The sequence below is a fragment of the Nannospalax galili genome, unplaced genomic scaffold, assembly GCF_000622305.1.
Source record: "Nannospalax galili isolate Female #2095 unplaced genomic scaffold, S.galili_v1.0 scaffold302, whole genome shotgun sequence".
Taxonomy (NCBI): Eukaryota; Metazoa; Chordata; class Mammalia; order Rodentia; family Spalacidae; genus Nannospalax; species Nannospalax galili.
The window spans coordinates 1,363,502-1,382,081 of NW_008350120.1; the positions used below are offsets into that span (position 1 = coordinate 1,363,502).

The 18,580-nt window shown below is 49.7% G+C and overlaps 1 protein-coding gene across 3 annotated transcripts in view; it reads right to left on the reverse strand.

Moving 5' to 3' along the window:
• Prkag2 (protein kinase AMP-activated non-catalytic subunit gamma 2) overlaps positions 1-18,580 on the reverse strand; it is a 303,018-nt gene that overhangs the window by 236,554 nt on the left and 47,884 nt on the right. The window contains exon 1 of one of the 3 annotated variants that reach the window (XM_008847249.3): positions 12,812-13,021. The exons of the other annotated variants lie outside the window; for them this stretch is intronic. The gene's annotated coding sequence lies outside the window, so the exon portion shown is untranslated. Of the gene's footprint in view, positions 1-12,811; positions 13,022-18,580 lie in introns of those variants that run through there. 3 annotated transcript variants of the gene reach the window in all.

Sequence of the window (18,580 nt, forward strand, 5' to 3'; positions counted from 1 at the left end):
CCGTCCTCACCATAGGGAAACAAAAGATTGTGTACAAAGGTGATAAAAAATGAGAAAAAACGTACACGAGACCAAAGCGGTCAAAAGCCCAGCACAGATAGGAAGGGCTCGTAAAGCCTCACCCTAGTTGATGAGATTTGGCAGTTGAAGGCTGTTGGGGTAGGGAGTCAGTTTTCTTCAGGGATGTGGCCCCTGGAAGGCTGCCCATGCCCCACACCCATGCAATTAGGAACAGCAGTGATTGGACTCAGGGGGATATGAAAAGAGGACATGAAGATGGGAGGGAGACGTGGTGGTGGTGAGGAGGTTGTCTTGGAGGAGTTGGGGGAGAGTGAAGGTGTTAATATGATCAAAATACATTGTATAAATATATGAAATGCTCAAAGAAGGAACTTTATAAAACAATAAAGCAAAGGGGGCCTTGTTATGTTTCAGTTTGAGAGACGCTGGCCTACATCCTCCCCAAAGTGAACTCTTTTCTCTCACCCATTTATAACCCATTTACCCTTCGAGAACCAGCCACACACTGTAGATTTACCCCAACTTCTCAGAGTTCAGGCGCAAATTACCTTTCATGCCACTGCCCTTGAACAACCTAAGGGCTTACGCTCATTTACCGCTTGCTGCGGGTGTAGAGATTTTACTTCTGTCTAGATTGTGAGCTGCTCCCGGGACAACTACTCTGCCAACCAACTGCTTTTATATAAGAAGTCAGTTCATCAGATTCAAAAGCCAAGACAAACTGCGGTGAAGCAGAAGCATTGTTCTCCGCCCTTGACCTGTCCATGACGTGTCTCCAAAGGAGCCACTTGCCCCTGCAGATGCGGCTAATGTGTCTTTATGCAAACACATGTAAGGATGTTTCTTCTCGCTTCCTAACACAGACGGGTTCCTGCTACATATTTTGGCGCACTTGGTTCTTGGTGATGTTACCTATCCAGGAGACCTTCCCATATTGGCACACAGGGACTCTGTGTGTGTGTGTGTGTGTGTGTGTGTGTGTGTGTGTCTGTCTGTCTGTCTGTCTATCTGTGTGTCTGTCTAGCAGTCATGAGTTCCTCACCATGGCTCATATTCACAGCCTGAAAGCCATGGGTAACCTGGCCCAAAGCACAGTTTGCCTGTGGGCCACATGTGGTAGGCTGCCATGAAGACAGGCAGCATTAGTACCTTCCTTACACATAAGCTGACTCCCAGGGACAAGTTGAGTCATTCTGCCACCCTGAGCCAGGCTGTTATGACTCACAGAAATGCTGCAAAGTAACATCGACAGGGTCCGGAGGATGGGTTAAAGGTTAAAGCACTTGCCGTGCAAGCATGAGGAACTGAGTTCAGATCCCCAGAACCTACGTTGAGTGCTGGCAGGGTGTGGTAGCTCTCCTGTAATTCCAGCCTTGGAATGTAGAGACAGGGGATCACAAGAATAAGCCAGCTAGCCATGTCGGCAATCTCGGGTTTGATTGAGAGACCCTGCCCCAATCAATAAGGTTAGCGGGGTGGAAGATGACTGCTGACATCAACCGCAGGCCTCCATGAACATATGCATCCACACGTGTGCCCACACAAATATAAATGCATGTGCACATGGACACATCCACACAAATGGAAAAAGAAAACCCAGTAACACCGCTTGATATCTGAGCTCAGGTGATACAGAGCCCTGCAGCTTCCCGTGTACCTCTTGCCATGGCCACCCTGTGAGAAGCCAGAGGCTGTGATAACAGTCTGACCACAAAGCTACCATATCAAGGGGAAGCTCATGCCAGTCATGTGGAAAAACTGCAGTGAGGGAGTCACACAGCCAGCAGAGTATCAGATATGAAAGGGAAGGAGCCCTTAGAATGTTCCAGCCTCTCTCTGCCAGGGCTGACAGAAAATGCATGCAGGTCCCAGACAGAGCTGTTCAGCTAGCTCAGCTGCCCGTGAGCCATGAGAGACGGCTCCAAGCCAAGTGTGCAAGGGTTGGGGGATTGCTATATAGCAATATATGCCCCAAATACAGGCAACCCTGAAAGTTACTTCCAATTTCCATTTTCTAGTCTAGGAATTCCTATCTGAAGATGGGTTGGCACACAGAAGGATATAAACACTTCACACACCCGAGCCAATACATAAAAGAGGTTATTGTGATATGTGGGAATCATTTGAAAAATGCCAGTCATTACTTTAAAATACTTAGCTGATTTTAGGGGCAAGAAGCTATCATTACAGGACTCAGTGGGTAGAAGACAGACTGTTCTCAGAGTTTGATTACAAGAAAGAGGGACTTAACCCAATTCACAGACATACAGTGGAGAGGGCCATCCAAGCAAGCAGAATGAGTGGCCGTGCTGGCCCCTTGGTGACCGTGTTAGGGACAGAGAAAAGTTCCAGGTTAGCTAAGAAAGTTTGTGAGGTGCTCTTTGGTGAGTTTATAAATTGTTCAAGTGCTGGCTTCATTTATTCCAGAGGGAAAGGGAAGGAGGAAGGCAGACAGGAAGGAAGGAAGGTATGGGAAGGGAGAAAGGAAGAAGGAAGGATGGAAGAGAGGAGGAGGGAAGAAAGGGGAAGACAGAGGAAGAGAGAAAGAGAGAGAAAGAAAAAGAGAGAGAGAAAGAAATCAGACATGCAAGGAGGAGGGAAGGCAGGAGGGACGAAAGGAGAAAGGCAGGCAGGCGGTGCGGCTGGTGTCTCCTGGTGTAGCGTGGGAGAGGAGGAGGGGAACGGTGGTGACTCTGGCAGTCTTCTCTGAAGGGGTGGAGAGGAAGCAGTTCCCTGAGATAGCTTAGGCAACGACAACAGCAAGTCTCTGCACTCAGCTGGAATCTCAGCCACTCTGGTCACACTGACTGTCTAAGGCTGAACGGGAAGCCTGGCATCAGGAACGACGAGATGAAATTATTAATTAGCAAACACTTCTTAGACAATCTTTCAAAACTTAGGAGGTGGACTGGAGAGGTGGCTCAGCAGTTAAGAGCACCAGCTGCTCTTTCAGAGGACTCAAGTTCCATTCCCAGCACCCACATCAGGCGGCTCACTGCCACCTATAACTCCAGCTTCAGGGGACCTAACAGCCTCTTATGGCCTCCTTAGGCAGACATAGACACACACACACACACACACACACACACACACACACACACACACACACAGAGAGAGAGAGAGAGAGAGAGAGAGAGAGAGAGAGAGAGAACAAAGATTTCTAGAAATGTTTTAAATCCCTCAGGATGATGAGAAGAAACAGGAGTCTTGAGGGGATTCAAAAAACACACAAGAGACAGCTGTGTTGGCCACACCTGTAATTCCAGAACTCAAGAGGCAGAGACAGGAAGATCATCCACAATTTCAAGGCCAACCTGATCTACAGAGTGAGTTCCAGGTCAGCTGGGGCTACATAGTGAGAGTCTGTCTTAAAACAACAAAAATACATTGCAAACCCATCGTAGCACAATCCCAGTCAGTACATCTCCCATCAGGAGATGGAGGCAGGAGGAATCAGGAGTTTGAGGCCAGCTTGGGCTATATGAAACATGATCTTAAAAAAAAATACATGGCAAACACTGACCTGCTTACTCCTTGGTCCATCCATTAAGGATCTGTGCTGGGTCTGGAATGGAGGAGTATGCAGGACAGACAAAGATGTAGCCCCTACCCTCAAGCATTTTAAGATGGTGGTGGGAGGGGATGCCTTTAGGGGGTGATGGTAGTATCTATGTCATGATATGGTGGTTATAGGTTATAGTCCATGGGAATAAGACCTTAGTTAAGCTACCCTACAAGTGTGACTAGCCAAGCACTGCATACCCGCGCAGTGGGAAACAGAGCAAGCCATCTGCGGAATGTGGGAAATGCCTACCTACACTCCTTATCCTGGGATGCTAAGCTGGCCTTTCCAGGCAGTGGGAGTAGAATTTTTAGGAGGCAGCTTGGCTGTGGGTGAGAGTTATACTTTATCATATTGCAAAATCCTTCAGTTCAGTTAGCTTCTTGGTGCCAAAGCCCTGTAGGGAAATGACCAACACTGCACCTTCCAGATTCTGACTGTGTCATCTAGGAATAGAGATTAGGCACCAAATCACTATTGTTTGGCACCAAAAGCCCAAGTTCTCCCAGTAGGTGAGTCCCTGACAATGTGAGATTTTGCAAGTCCACAAGGAGTGCTGGCACTGACTGTAGCCAAAGGAAACCCACAACTCTGTTAAGCCAAATCCTTATATGAGTTAGTATCTGTTGGATTATCCCATCTCAGAAGATAACCCTATAGGCTAATGAGAGAGAAGAGATGAATTTGCAGGGGTAGAGATCACTAAAAAAGGCCTCTGTGATGATTAGTGTTAACTGTCAACTTGACCAAATTTAGAATCACCTGGGACATGATGGGACTCTGGACATGTCTGTGGGAGATTATCTTGATTGTGTTCATTGAGGTGGAAAGACCTGTTGATGGTAGGTGGTACCATTCTCTGGCTGGGATCCTGGACTGTTTAAGTGGATGAAGAGAGCTGAGCGTCAACCTGTGTTCATCGCTCTCTGCTTCCTAATTGCAGATACAATGTAAGCAGTTCCCTCAAGCTCCTGCTGCCTTGACTTCTGTGTCATGATGGACTACACCTTGAACAGTAAGATGGAGCGAACCCTTTATTCTATGAGTCGCTTTTGTTAGGGTATTTTATCACAGCAACAGGAAAGAAACTAAGACAGCCACTTTGGGAGCACGGTGGGAAGGATTCCAGATGTGTGAAAACCTAGGAGTGAGACCAGAAGGTGTGGCTCACCCATGTGAGAAACGTTTGATATTAGTCTTTCTTTCAAACCCTATGAAACTTGGAACTTGGTTTATGACAAGGAATTCTAATCTTTTAATCACACCATACCCTGTAAGACTTTTGTTTAAGGAAAGGCTCCGATGCATTTCTGAGTCTAATGGCCTGGAGTAGGATCTCTTCTTTCACACAGATTCTTTTAAACTAGTCAATCAGAAAAGACTGTGAGGTCAGACCCCAGCCAATGGGGAAAAGACACAGTAATCTTGTATTCGGGATAAAAGCCCCTTCCGAGCTGCTGGGTTCCGTGTACTTGCCAGACCTGACTGACCATGCAAAGCACCCTTTTGCAAAAGTAAAATCTGCCTTGTTGAGGTACTTTTGCTTTGTCCTCATGTTCTTTGTGCAGTATCGGTGGGGTCCTTGGACCTTGGATTTTATTTCCAGTGCCCATGACCATCTCTCTGTAAGCCAACCATTTCTCTCCAGGAAGAGAAAAAGCACAGGGTTGCTGAGTTCCAGGAAGACAGTCATATTCGAGTGAAAGGACTGCCCTAGCTGGGGTATCTCACGTCCATCCACCTGGCCATCTTAGGATCTTCTCCCAGGCTGTGTCAAAGTGGCTGTAACTGAGACCTTGAAATACCACCAGAGATGGGAATGGCAGGGTCACCTCATGGTCAAGTGCCTATGATGGTGAGGAACTCTGCTTTCCTGACAGCACTCAGATAAGGCCTGGCTGGCAGTTCCAGGATCACGCACAGAACCAAGGCATTTGGAATTCTTGAAAAACAGAATTTGGAGTTTTGTTACAATTGCACACGCATACACTAATCTCTCCCCATGAGTGGAACTGGAGACAAATGATTTGGCACTCACAGCTCTTCAGACACAAGCAGGAGGGGGAAGAGAAGTTGGTCCTTAGGGCCAGAGGCTCAGATAAGAGCCCAAGAGACCCAAGCAACACACTGGGGGGACCCAGGATGTCTGTTTCATAGGGAGAATGCAGCACAGGTAACAGACTGTAGGACAGAGAGTTGGGCTCTGGTCTACTGGCAAGGAGTGGGAAAGGGGCTGATGGTATGAGGAGGAGGTAGAAAGAACAGTTCTTACAATCAAGAGGGGCTTTGGAAGAGGGGAGGAGAGGAGGAGAATAGAAGCCCCACACAAGTCTCTCCTCAGGAGTGGCCCTTGCAAACACAGTGGCCGTACGGCAGCGTGGTCCCATGCCCTGGCGCCAGGTGGCCAGGGAGAGCTACCAAGAAGCAGCTGGTGAGACCAGGGGGTCTGGATGAGCCTGGAGGAGCACCTGGGACTACCATAAAGAACCTGAGCTGAGGAGAGGGGCTGAGCAGGGTCCCCTGCTCGCCTCAGAGCTGGAACCTAGGATGAGCCTCACATCCCAAGCCCCCTCCTTCCCCTCCAGGCCTATCTTCCTCCCAGTTCTCCCACTGCAGGGTGTGTTGGAGACTGACTGGTGAGCACATTTCAAGGCTGTGGATCTGAGCAGATCAGTGTGGGATGACTCAGAGAGAGTGGGTGGTGACAGATGCTTACAGCCAGCTCTGAGCCAGGCCTGGCCCAGTCCTTGGAGCCAATGCCTGACATTAAAGGGAAAACCCCACCAGGACTAGAAGACTGTTCTAAAGGGATGACTCTGGCCCAGGGCAGCCCCTTCTCAAGTACCTCACCTGCAAACGGGTACAGTCAGTAGCAGGAGTCATGAAGAAGCTTCTCATGCTGTACAGCAGGAATCCCTTGGGCCTCACCTCAATCTGGTGTGTTTGGAAGGTGACTGTGCAGGCTGCCAGCACAGGAAATATATCTTTTATATGGGCCTGTTTGTCACCCAAATACATGCCCTGGTCCCGTAAGAATAGAAGAAGAAATCTGGGGGCCGGGCCCAAACCTACTCCTGCTCAACAGGGAGGTTCCTCCACCAGGAAAGTCACCCTGGAAGAGCCCCTTGCTTCTGGCAAAGCTGGGTAGCGATGGCTTTAGGTACCAGACGGTTCTAGGGAAGGGCACCAAAGGGTGACAGCTCACTTACTTCTTGAGCAAGCAGAAACCACCCAGCTGATGCTTCCTGGAGACGAATTTCTAAGTGCCTTTGTACTTTCCCTGTTTTGGTAAGAAGAGCATGGACAGGAAGAGCAATCTACCACCTCCGGTTTCTATAATGCACCAGAGCCCCCACCTCAGAGCCAGGCAGTGCATCATTTCCCAAGGAAAGAACTTCCCCTGGCCTAGAGAACAGAGCCCCACACTGACTGTGCATCCCCGGTCAGCTGGAGGCACCGCTCAGTCCTTACACCATATGACGATGTTTTATTCAGTATCTTTAACATCTTTTTCTGAACACAAGGCATCTCATTCTACTTGTCCACCTGAGCATCTCCAGGTGGACCTTCTATCTTCCAGGTAAGTCTCAGAATACTCCAGTGCTCACACATATGCACCCCAGTTTCACATGCAGCATAGAAAATGTGATTCCACGTGTGACTTGGACAATGCAGTTTGCAAATCACAGAGAATGCCTGCAGGAAGGTCAGAATGTCCGCTGTTTAGGCCCACAAGTTCCTGAGGCTTATACTCATACCGCCCCTGCTTTTGATTCTAAGTCTGCTTCTCTCTCCCAAGAAGCTGTAGAATCAAATCCTAGGAGCTCCTTCAGGAGTCCTTGACCAAAAAGAAAAGGAAAGCCAAACCGGTGATTGCAGACCTGTTATCTCAGGAGGCTGAGGCAAGAGGATTACAAATTCAAGGCCAGGCTGGGCAACTCAATGAGATCCTGTCAAAATGAAAAGAAAGAGGGCTAGGGGCATAGCTCGGTGGTAGAACGCTTGCCTAGTATTCCTGACAACTTGGGTTCAATCTGAAGGGAAGGGAACTGGAAGGTGAACTGAACTGAAGGGTGAACACCCTGGCCCCCAGCTATCCAGAGAACCCCACTTGGGCTGCTGGAACCCCGGAGTGCTTGGCGAGCAGCACTGCAGGCCAGGGCTGGGTGGCCTTGTTCCCACCTCCTTTATCTTATTTCTGGAATGGGCCCAGGAGGCCCTCAATCGCTGGTGACTAGCCAGCAGAAGCCATGATTAGCGGCAGATGGCTGTCTCTCTTAAAAGCAGACTCAGACAATAAAATGCCACCACATACCTCGCCTGCAAAGCACAAGCAAAACAAAAACCCGCGTCTGGCCTTGTTTTTCTTGTTTGCTCCCTGTATTGCCCTGGCCTACAGTGTGGGTAAGAGGTGGGAAAGGAAATCAACAAGGGAAAGAGCATGACATGACCGTGACCTTCACGAGAAGGTCAGGCAGCAGAAACATAAGGGATACCACAGAAGCAGAGAGCAAACTTCATTGTGTGACAGGCAGGACGGGAGCAGGGAATAGGGCTTGCCCATCACCAAGGGTGGTAGGTAATAAGTGGAGCTGAAGCCTCTAGGAACCCAGTGCCCTCCTTGCCTGGCCTCCATTGTGAGCTTGCTAACTGAAGTGGTAAAACCCAAAGACTCTGGCAGAAAACAGTTCATTCGATCACAGGCCCGCCCGGCTCCACTGGGCTCCAAGGAGGCACATCACAACTGAATGCTCTCACCTAGAGAGTAGAGCCCATTGTTAAGCATCTGTTGTGCACTGGGAGCTGGTCCCTGGTCAACTGACCATCACACCAACCCTGAGGCAGGCATGCATTTCTTGAAGAAAGTGTGCTAAGGAAAACGAGGTCATTTTACATGGTCACCAGCTGCATGATAGAAAACATGGTCCCAAGTCCTGGGCCAAAAGATGTAGGGGGGAGGTCACCAAGAACAGCAGTGTTCTTGGCTTGGGGCTAATGATTCAAGTATATGTTTGCTTGCTTGCTTGCTTGCTTGCTTGCAACAGGGTGTTGTTATGCAGCACAGACGGACCAGGAGCTCTATGTAGAGTCTAAGAGTCCAAGGTCCTCCTCCTCCCCCTCCCCCTCCCCCTCCCTCTTCTTTTTGGTTTTGATACCACATCTCATGTAGCCCAAGATAGGCTCAAGCTGGCTTTGTAGCTGAAGATGACTTTGAACATCTGCTCCCCCTGCCTCCACCTCCAAAGTCCTGGGATTACAGGCCTGCACCACCACCCTCAGCTTTAATTGTATTTAAAAATACAATTACAGTTAAAAATTTAAAAATTTAAGTTAAAACTCAAATTTTTGAAATTGAGGTTAGAGCCCACAGATTCACAGAGCCTCTTTGGAGTTCTTGGATTGTAAGCCATGCTTATGGCAAAGAAATTTAGTCTAAGACGACATGAGACTGTTTGGAAAGTACACAGAGGTCACAGTTCATGTGTTAACACTCTCCACCACTGGTGTCAGCATGTCAGGAGTTGGGGACAAGCTTTCCCACACTTTGGGGACTGAGAAGGTGGGGAAACATGGAGCTTTAACTTTCTTTTTTTAAAAAATATTTTATTACTTTTATTTTATGTGTATGCATGTATTGCCTGCATGTAGGTAAGTGCGCCCATGTTGTGCAATGCCTGTGGAGGTCAGAAGAGGCTGTCGTATCCCCTGGGACTGCTACGGACAGTTATTCACCACCATGTGGGTACTGGGATTCGAACCTGGATCTTCTGCAAGAACGGTCAGTGTTCTTAACAGCTGAGCCATCTCTCTAGCCCCGGAAGTTTTAACTTTCTATGAGTCCTAATGAAGCTCCCTGTCAAGTCACAATGAGGGTCAAGATGCATGTTTTTACCACCAGACACTCGGTGCAGAGGGAAGACCCAGGGACAGCTTTGGAGTTGTCGGAGGACCGGGGTGTGAACTCTCAGCTCTCATTTACTCCTGTAGCATCTCGAAGTTGCACAAGTTCACAGAGCCTCAATTTCCACGTGTACGACACAGAAAACCTCCCAGGATCATCCCGAGAATTAAGAAAGGTTAACATTCATGAAAATGACCAGTCTGGAGTCGGCACCTAGAATGCAGTGGGTAAACACTCACTGCACTGTAAGAAGCAGAGAGCAACTGAAGAGGTGATGTGGAGTCTGATCCTGATAGGAGCTAAGGCCTCAGCTGACTGCTGGGAGTCACCATCAGCTGCATCGATTGGTAAGAACTAGCTGAACACAAAACACAGGACAAAAAGTGCACATTAACACAGATCAGCCCATGGACTGAATGCGGGTGAGGGGAGGGTTGCCAGAAGAGGCCAGCAAGGTAGATCTCCACAAGCATCTTGAAATAAGACCCATCTTGGCAAGATGGTTCAGCAGGTGAAGGCACTTGTAACCAATCCAGATGACCTGAGTTCGATGCTAGGAAGGGGAGGACTGCTGGGAATAGGAGTCACAGGTAGAACAGACAAGCAACCAACCTTGACAATCAAGATTGACCTTTATTATAGTCAGCGAGGGCCGGCGAGCTGATTATCGGGAATCGGCAGCAGTCACACCAGTCACAGGCAGGAAAGTTTAAATATGTTTGTGTGCCGAAGGTTGGGTAGGGGCCGATCATCTCGTAAAGGGCTTAGGACCTGCACTGTTCAGACGAGGGTTTCTTTTGGTGGCAGGACTTGTTTGCTGAGTGGGAATTGCTCCAAGGTTGGGGTTTTATAGGACTTCCCTTTAAGAACAGACCCCTTTTAAAAGTTGTCCTCTGACCTCCACAGAGAGAAAGGAGGGGAGAGACAGACAGACATACACTACACCATACAACCCCCCACCCTCCCCACTAAATAAATAAATAAATGTTTAAAAAATTTAAAAGAAGCCATGCATGGTAGCTCATGCCTTTAATACCAGCCCCCGGGAGGCAGAGGCAGGTGGATCTCTGAGTTTGAGCCAGCTGGTCTACATAGCAAGTTCCAGGCCAGCTGGGGCCTATAAGCTGTCTCAAAAAGACCGAAAAAAAAAAAATTAGGCTGGGCGTGGTGGCACACACCTTTAATCCCAGCACTTGGGAGGCAGAGGCAGGTGGATCTCTGTGAGTTCGAGGCCAGCCTGGTCTACATAGTGAGTTCTAGGCCAGCTGGGGCTACAGGGAGATCCTGTCTCAAAAAGACCAATAAATAAATAAATAATAAAATAAAAGAACACAAATCAGCTACCTACACTTCCACAAAACCCTCCCAGTCAGCACCGTCGGCGGATGAGGTGAAGACCACACATCTTATTCTCTGAATGCTCAGTGACTGGCCCACAGGACTCAAGAATTTGTTTCACTGAGGTGTGGCTTTCAACACCAGCCTGAGGTGGGGACCCAGTGAGGAGCCAGGCAGGGGATGAACACAGTATTGAGGGACAAAGCCCCAGGGCAGGGATCTGACCCACCAACGTCCATCCTCAGCCTCTGTTTCCTCACTCTACTTTCCTAGTAAAGACTGGACTGGGCCTCAAACCCCCAGCCTCTCTTGTGGCTTTGCAACTTCCATACCCCAGATTCTCCACTAGTACAGCAGGGAATCTGACCTTTTGACCTGTTTCTGCCTCTCCAAGCCCTAACGTCAGGCTAAAATAGTCCAACATTCAAACCAAATGCAACCGAAACCTCACCTCAGGTCTTTGGTCATTTCTTGGGGGTAACTGCTAGAAAAATGAACAGCCCCTAGACCTACTGGGCCACACTGCCGGGCTCTGTTCCCAGTCAGCAAAGCAAACTGCCAGGAGCCTGGCTGAGGGGTTATGGGCCCCAGGACACTGCCTCCATGTGCTTCATGTCAATCAAATCCCTTGGACAGTCGTGGGCTGACTGGCCCCTCTGCTCCCAGCTCTCCTTCCTTCACAGTAACTCTTCTTCTGTGTTTGGGACCTTTGTGCATTTTGTGAGCCTCTGGCCCAAGTCTTTTGTATCCCCTGATCTGGATGGTGCCTGCTGACCCCAGGTCCCTCCACAAGGCCTCCCCTGTCTGCTCTGACTAACAGTCTACAACGAGTGCAGGACTAGACGAGCTACAGGCTCACCATTCTTGAGTTGGTTAACATCACCTTTTCTCCCGGATCCTGGATCCTGGGTTGAGATTTAGAAGCACAGCAAGGAGCTCAAGGCACATAACTGTAACCTCCTCCACTGCACTGCTCCTAACCATAGCTATAAGGACCAGGGGGTATTGAATCTACACTGAAGTTCTCTTTGGGCATAATTGATGGAGCATGTCGAAGGGACTTGTAAGGCAATAAAAACAAAACAAAGCAGTAGTGGCTCACTACAAATGCTGGGCTCTGGGCTCCAGTTTCAGTCCAGGGCCGGTGGGGCACGGCACTGAAGCTGACTCTAGCTGTTGTCAACTTGAGCTGAGCTAGTCCGCCCTGCCTGCTCACCAGTGGTTAGGGCTCTGGGTGTCTCCGCCTGCCCTTTGGCTCCTGCTGCAGATAGGAGGGCGCTCACCTTCTCTGGGCAGCCTCGTTTTGCCCTCCCCCGACTATGTTTTCTTCAGTGTCTTCCCCACAAGTCAGACAGGCAACTAGTAAGCCCCACCCTCCAGCAGTAGACTGGCCAACCTGCTGATGTGTCTGTGGTCTAGACAGTCCCAGGGGACAACACAGACCAGACTGGAAGTAAGGCGCCCCCAACCCCGTCTACCTCCATCTTTTCTACTTGGGTCAAACTGAATGAATGACTCTGGAGAAGGAAAGCCAAGACAGAAGAGTCAACTCCACTAAGGTTTCAGCTCAGGGAGGGAACTTTACGCCAGGGAGGAAGGTGGGAGAAGACCCCACATTCAGGATCGCATGTGAGCAGCCTGGTTTGCTCCCTTTCCAGTCTGACAGAGGAGGGGGCAGCCTCCACGGAGGAACAGGGGACGAACACGCCACCTCACGGGTCCTACCTTCCTGACTTACCCTCTTTAAGCCACAGAGAAAAAGTTATGTAAGGAGAAAACGTACAGCTCCACTGGAGCGAAGGAACATTTTGTTCAGCTTTGAGGTGTTGAACTGAATAAGAGGCTCTGGCAGAACAAAGTGACAAGTCAACATCAGTCTTGCACAGAGAGGAGAGACAATGCATCACAGAGAAACACGGAGAAACACCGGCACATGCGGAACCTGCAACCATCATGCATTAGGAATCCAGCCAGGAAGGTCTGCTTACTCAGCCCTGAGGGTCCCCGGGGTCTCCTCTTCCAGACACTGGGCTGTGAGATGCTGGCTGGTGGGCTGCAAGTGGCGGCAGACAAGAGGCTCGCTCAGCTCTGACAGATCCTGCTGTCTCCTTCCAGAAGCCCATTCAGGAAGGGGTTTCCCAGCCCCTTCAGCACAGGCAATTTCTAAGGTTTGGCTGCTCTCAGGAGCTGCTGCCTCACGCCCGCAACAGATGGGGACTAAAGCTGGGCGTGTTCCCAGTCCCCAAAGCAGTACGCAACAAGCGGCTGGCAGACAGCATTAGCTGGCCTGAGACAGAGCAGGAGACAGGACTGTTGTGTAGATCTGGTTCGCTGCTGGAGATGTAGGCAGAGCTGGGGCAGATACCTTCGCTGTCTGTCGGGACTGCAGCAGACTGTCATTACCACCTGTGTCAGGGGCTGAATGCTGAGGAGGTAACTCTGTACCACACAGGCAGCCAGCGGAGGGAGGGCAGAGTCAAGCTGCAGAAAGACAGGCAGCAGGACGAACAGAGGCAGGAGCCCAGGCTGATGATGCTGCAGCGGAGATTTCTGGGGGTCCTCCTGCCAGCACAGGCCCCTGCACTGTACCCCCCACAGAACTTTAGGCAAGGTTAGTAAACTTCAGAGGAAAACAGCTGGCTGCCTTCTGCAGTCAGGCACAATCATGACTTCCAGGGAATTCCGTGTCCTTGGAGAACAGAGAATGAAGCCTGTATCTCTGGTATTCAAGAACGACAGCTCTGGTCTTCCAAAGAGCTCTGCTAGTGGGACACCAGTTGGAACCATGTCCCCCAAGTCCAGTCAGACAGCCTGTAATCCCACCCCCCCCAAAAGGTGACACAGACTATGCTGGTTAGTTTTTGTCAACTTGACACAAACTAGAGTCACCTGGGAAGAGGAAACCTCATTAAGAAATTTCCTCTGTTGAACAGGCCTGTGGCCCTGTCTGTGGGGCATTTTCTTAATCGCTAATTGATGTAGGAGGACCCAGCCCTCTGTGGACTTGGGCCATCTAAGGAAGGTAGCCGAGCAAGCCAGGGGAGGCAAGCCAGTGCGCAGCGCTCCTCTGTGGTCTCTGCTTCAGTTCCCGCCTCCAGGTTCCTGCTGAATTCCCTCAGTGGTGGACTGTAACCTGCAGGAGGAGTGAGCTAAACGAACCCTTTCTTCTCCAGTTGCTTTTTGGTCTTTGATTCATCAAGCAACAGGAAGCTAGGCCTCTGTCACCCTGACCTTCCATTTTCTGCTGCTGAAGCTTTGGTGCTGGCAGCCCTGCTGCCCTGGAGAAGTCAATTCCTAGAGAGAGAAAGTGACTCACTTGTGAGCTTACCATCCCTTTATAAGCCAACCTGGCCAGGGCCTTTCCCCGCCCTGTGTCTTCTGTCACATTCCGGGCCACTGTGCCCTGCCCTGATCAGCCCAGAGCGCACTGCAATTGTTCAACCCAGACAATCCTGAGCCTGTGTACCCTTCCGCACCTGTTCCTCCTCCCAGAGGCACAGCGGAGGCTCCAGTCACCCTTCCTTGACCCCTCTGTCTCCTGGCTAGCCTGACACTTTCTCAAGTGGCCCTACATGGTGGGCTCTGTCTCCCCTGTCAGGGGTCTGTGGGCACAATACATTTCCTCCTTTGTGACATGCATGTCTGCGTCTATGCCCCACCTCACCTAGTTAAAACAAGTCCTGGCCTCTCAGGCAATGCTCTCGGCCCAAAGGCATATCTAACATGCTGGCCACAGGCACATGTGGCTGAAGATGGTTATGAACGTGGCCCAAGACAATCTCAGAAACTTACTTAAAATTGTGAGATTGTGTGTGTGTGTGTGTGTGTGTGTGTATGCATGTTCATGTATGTGAGGGTGTGTGTGTAAGCCAGGAACAACCTCAGATGTTGTTCCTCAGGAGCTAGCTGCCATGGCTCTCTCTCTCTCTCTCTCTCTCTCTCTCTCTCTCTCTATATAAAAATTTTATATGTAGAAGTATTTTGCCTGCATGTAAGTGCACCACATGTGGCATGTGACATGCAATGCCTAATGGAAGTCCCTAGAACTGGAGTTACGGATGGTTGTGAGCCAACATGTGGGTGCTGGGAACTTTACCCAGGTCTTCTGTAAGAGCAGCCAGTGCTCTTAATCAATGAGCCATCTCTCCGAGTTTTTTTTTTGAAGTAGGGCCTCTCATTAGTACCTGGGGCTCAATGATTAGGCTAGGTTCTCCGTTAGTTGGTAAGTCCCAGGATCCTTCTTTCTCCATCTCCACAGTACTGGAATTGCTGGTAGGCACTGTCACACCCACCTGTCACCCCAGTAATTCTATGTGCGTTCTGGGGATCAAACACAGGCCCTCATGCTTGTGTGGCAAGCGCTTTGCAGGTAGAGTCATCTCCCTAGCCCAAGCCTGTGGCAGTCTTTAGGTCACTTTCAGCCCAGGGAGGGTAATAGTTATCCACAGTCTACCTGATAGTTCATTCTGAGACCTGAATTCAAAGACTGAGGGGTGGGGTGTGATGTCTCTAGGAACTAGGACCCCTTAAGACTAGCCCTGGTTCCAGCTGCCCCAAGCTGCTGATCACTCAAGAATGTCCCTTTAAACTGAAACTCTGTCTTCTCATCTGTGGCCTGAGCAATGTGTCACACGATGTATCTTAAGGTCTTTTCCAGACCGAAACTGCAATGTTCTGTGACCACAAGCAAGGTCTGGGACACAGCTCAGCCATTTCTTTGGGTCCTCAGTCCTGCTTCTTAGAAAACTATCGTGTGAAAACACTGGTTCTGAGCATCTCTCAGGACTGCTGTTGGGATGATGGATGAACAAGCATTTGGACAAAAATGAGCATTAGTTTGGGATGTGCAGGATTATTCTGGAATCAGAGGGACAGCACTAGAATAAACTCAAAGCTTAGCAAAAAGCTGGCACCATGTAGCCCCATGCAAAGGGCTGACATCCTGCAATCGCCTCCCCCCCAGGGGGCATAGATGTGAGTGGCCAGCCAGAGATCTGGCCAATCTCAATATTTTCTCTTGCTGGTTTTCCAACTAGCCTTGCTGGGTGAGCTGGGCCAGCTTTATTTTCTGTGTGTTATATTCCAAAGCATACAAACAAGCCTGAGGGGAAAAGGCCTAATTTGTTTAGCTTGAAAACACTGGAAATGCCCCGGGAATTGATGGATACCCCACACAAAGGTTTGCCACCCTTGGAGTAAAGCGCCTGGCAGGGTGTGATGGTCTTCTGCAGCATTGACTGCCAGTAATTCCATGTCTTGAGTCAGGACACCATTTACATGAGACCAGGGAGCACAGATCACTATTTTAGCTTGCAAGCTTCGCACCACAAATGCGGCCTGTCTTCACCTGTACGGAGCCTTGCTCCCAAGATGCTGCGTGCTTAAGTGGTTGGTGTTTCCCCTTTGGGAAAGAAACCTGTCCACTTTCACACCATATAGGGCAGAAGTCAACTCTCTTGAAAGATGAAGTCCAGTGGATGGAAGGTCCTGGCAGAGCCTGAAGTCCACTGCTGGTCCCTCCCAGTCTCAGAAGGTGGGATGTCCTCTCTGGAGACACATCCCCTCTCGTGCTTATTGTCCGAGTGTCACACTTAGTATCCTTCCCAGAATGCCTCCCAAAGCAATTAAAAACCAAATCAGAGAAACCTTCCAGCTCCAGGCTGCCCAGTTTCTGTAGTACCAATACAGCTCATAAAAGCCCCATCCTCTGACCTCTCACCCTTGCCCAAGGCTGTGACCCAGGGGCCTTGTGGTCTTCACAGGTCTGAGGTTCAGGAGTCTGAGGGTCTCTATCTTGGTGAGGCCCCAGCCCACTGAAGGACTCTTCAGGGCTCTCTCTGGCATCTCTGTCTTGAGATGCATAGCTCCCCTCCCGGACTTGACGTTTCTAGCATATTTATAGAGACAAGCACAGTGCATATGCCACCCAGCCTGCACGGCGCAGCAGGTGAATGCGTACTATGCTATTTTCTTCTTCCTTTATGTGAACGTATCTGTGTCCATGCATGTGGTGGCGTGAGCACATGTGTACCCATGCATCTGGAGGCCAGAGGCTGACACTTGGTGTCTTCCTCAGTTTCTCTCCACCCTGTTCACTGAGGTAGAGTCTCTCTCTAAATCTGGAGTGCACAACTTTAGCTAGACTGGCCAGGGAGCCTTGAAATCTTCCTTTTCTTCCCTACAGCTGGGATTACAGGTCTGTGCGGCCTCACCCAGTCCTTTCTTATTGTGAGTTCTGTGGATTAAACTCAGGCCCTCAGACTTGCACAAACGTCACTTTACTGACTGCGCCTTCCCCCCAGGCCCCTGTACATCTCTCAAGAATGAGGAAACTGAGGCTCAGAGAGGGCAAGTTACCGTGGTTACCAAACAAAGGCGCGCACACTGCCAGGAGCTGACCCCAGTCTGACCTCACACCTCTCTGTCACACTGTTCTAAGGGACCCCACCTTTTACTCAGGTGTTTTGCTTATTTGTATCTTTTTTCCTGTGGCCCATGCTTGTTATTTCTGTAACTAAAAACAAAATTACAGGGCTGACAAGATGGTTCTGTAGGTAAAGGTGCTTGCCCCACAAGCCTGACAACCAGAATTCCATCCCAGGAACACACTAATGATGGAAGGAGAGAATCAACTTCACAAAGTTGTCATCTGACCTACGCATGCATGCAGTAGTATGTGCACATCCCCCACATACACATCATGCACATGTCCACACTAATAATAAACTAAATTTATAAAACACAATTACAGTCAGCCTCTAAGCTGAGGCACCTTATGCCACAGAAACTTCCCAGCCTGCTCTGATATTAAGTCACATGGTATATTACAAAAGTACATAAAAAATTAAAGCACTGGCTTCAAGGAGTTTCAAAATAACACAATAAACGCAGCCAGACAATCTCAAGCAAAATACTTCCTGAGTTGCATCAGTGGCACAGAAGACCAAAAGATATGTGAAAACTGTGCCTCCCTGTTTCTGGATAACAGACCCCGGATGGATTTCTCAGCACCCCAGAACCAGCACAAATACTTGTCAAACCCCACACCATCTTTAGCCAAGCACCTAAGAGTTAAATATGTCAATGGAGATGATTCAGTCAAACCTCACCCTCCTTCCTTGGCACCTACATTTTCCCTGCCTTAAGCCTGGAGTCCCAGACTTGCAGGGTCTGTGCCTGGCAAGCCAGAGGCCAGGACAGCAGAGCTAGTGAGATGTCGAAGTTACAAGGGTCTCCCTCCAAGCATCGAAGCCAGCATCCCTGTACCTGTCAACTCTGCGCTGGGTAGCTCAGTTTGGCAACTTCTGAAATACCACAACTGGGAACCAACTGGCCAGAGAGTTCCTCTGGACCCTGCTTGCATCTTTAGGAAGTCTACAGCAGACGGCTTGCTAAGCAGCTCAGGAAAGGCTAGACTCCCTGCTTTGTGGCAGAATGGAGGTCATGTCAGCTGGAGGCCCGGCTGACCTGGCATTTCCCCAAACTGCTGCCCTTGAACCCAGGTATCATGGGCTTGAGCCCACCACCTCAGAGAACCCTACTATCAGAGCTCTGCTGCCGCCACCGCTACCACTACATTGGGATACATGCGTCGCTCAGTGGGAATGTACTTGCCTAGTACAACCCTGGGCTTACTCTCTCAAAAACCAGAAATACTGCTCAGAGAATCTGCCAAAGGGCAGCGGAGAAGCTTGCACTGAACCAACAGAACAAGTCCCACCTTCCACCAAAAGTCATCACAGGGACTTGGGAAGTCT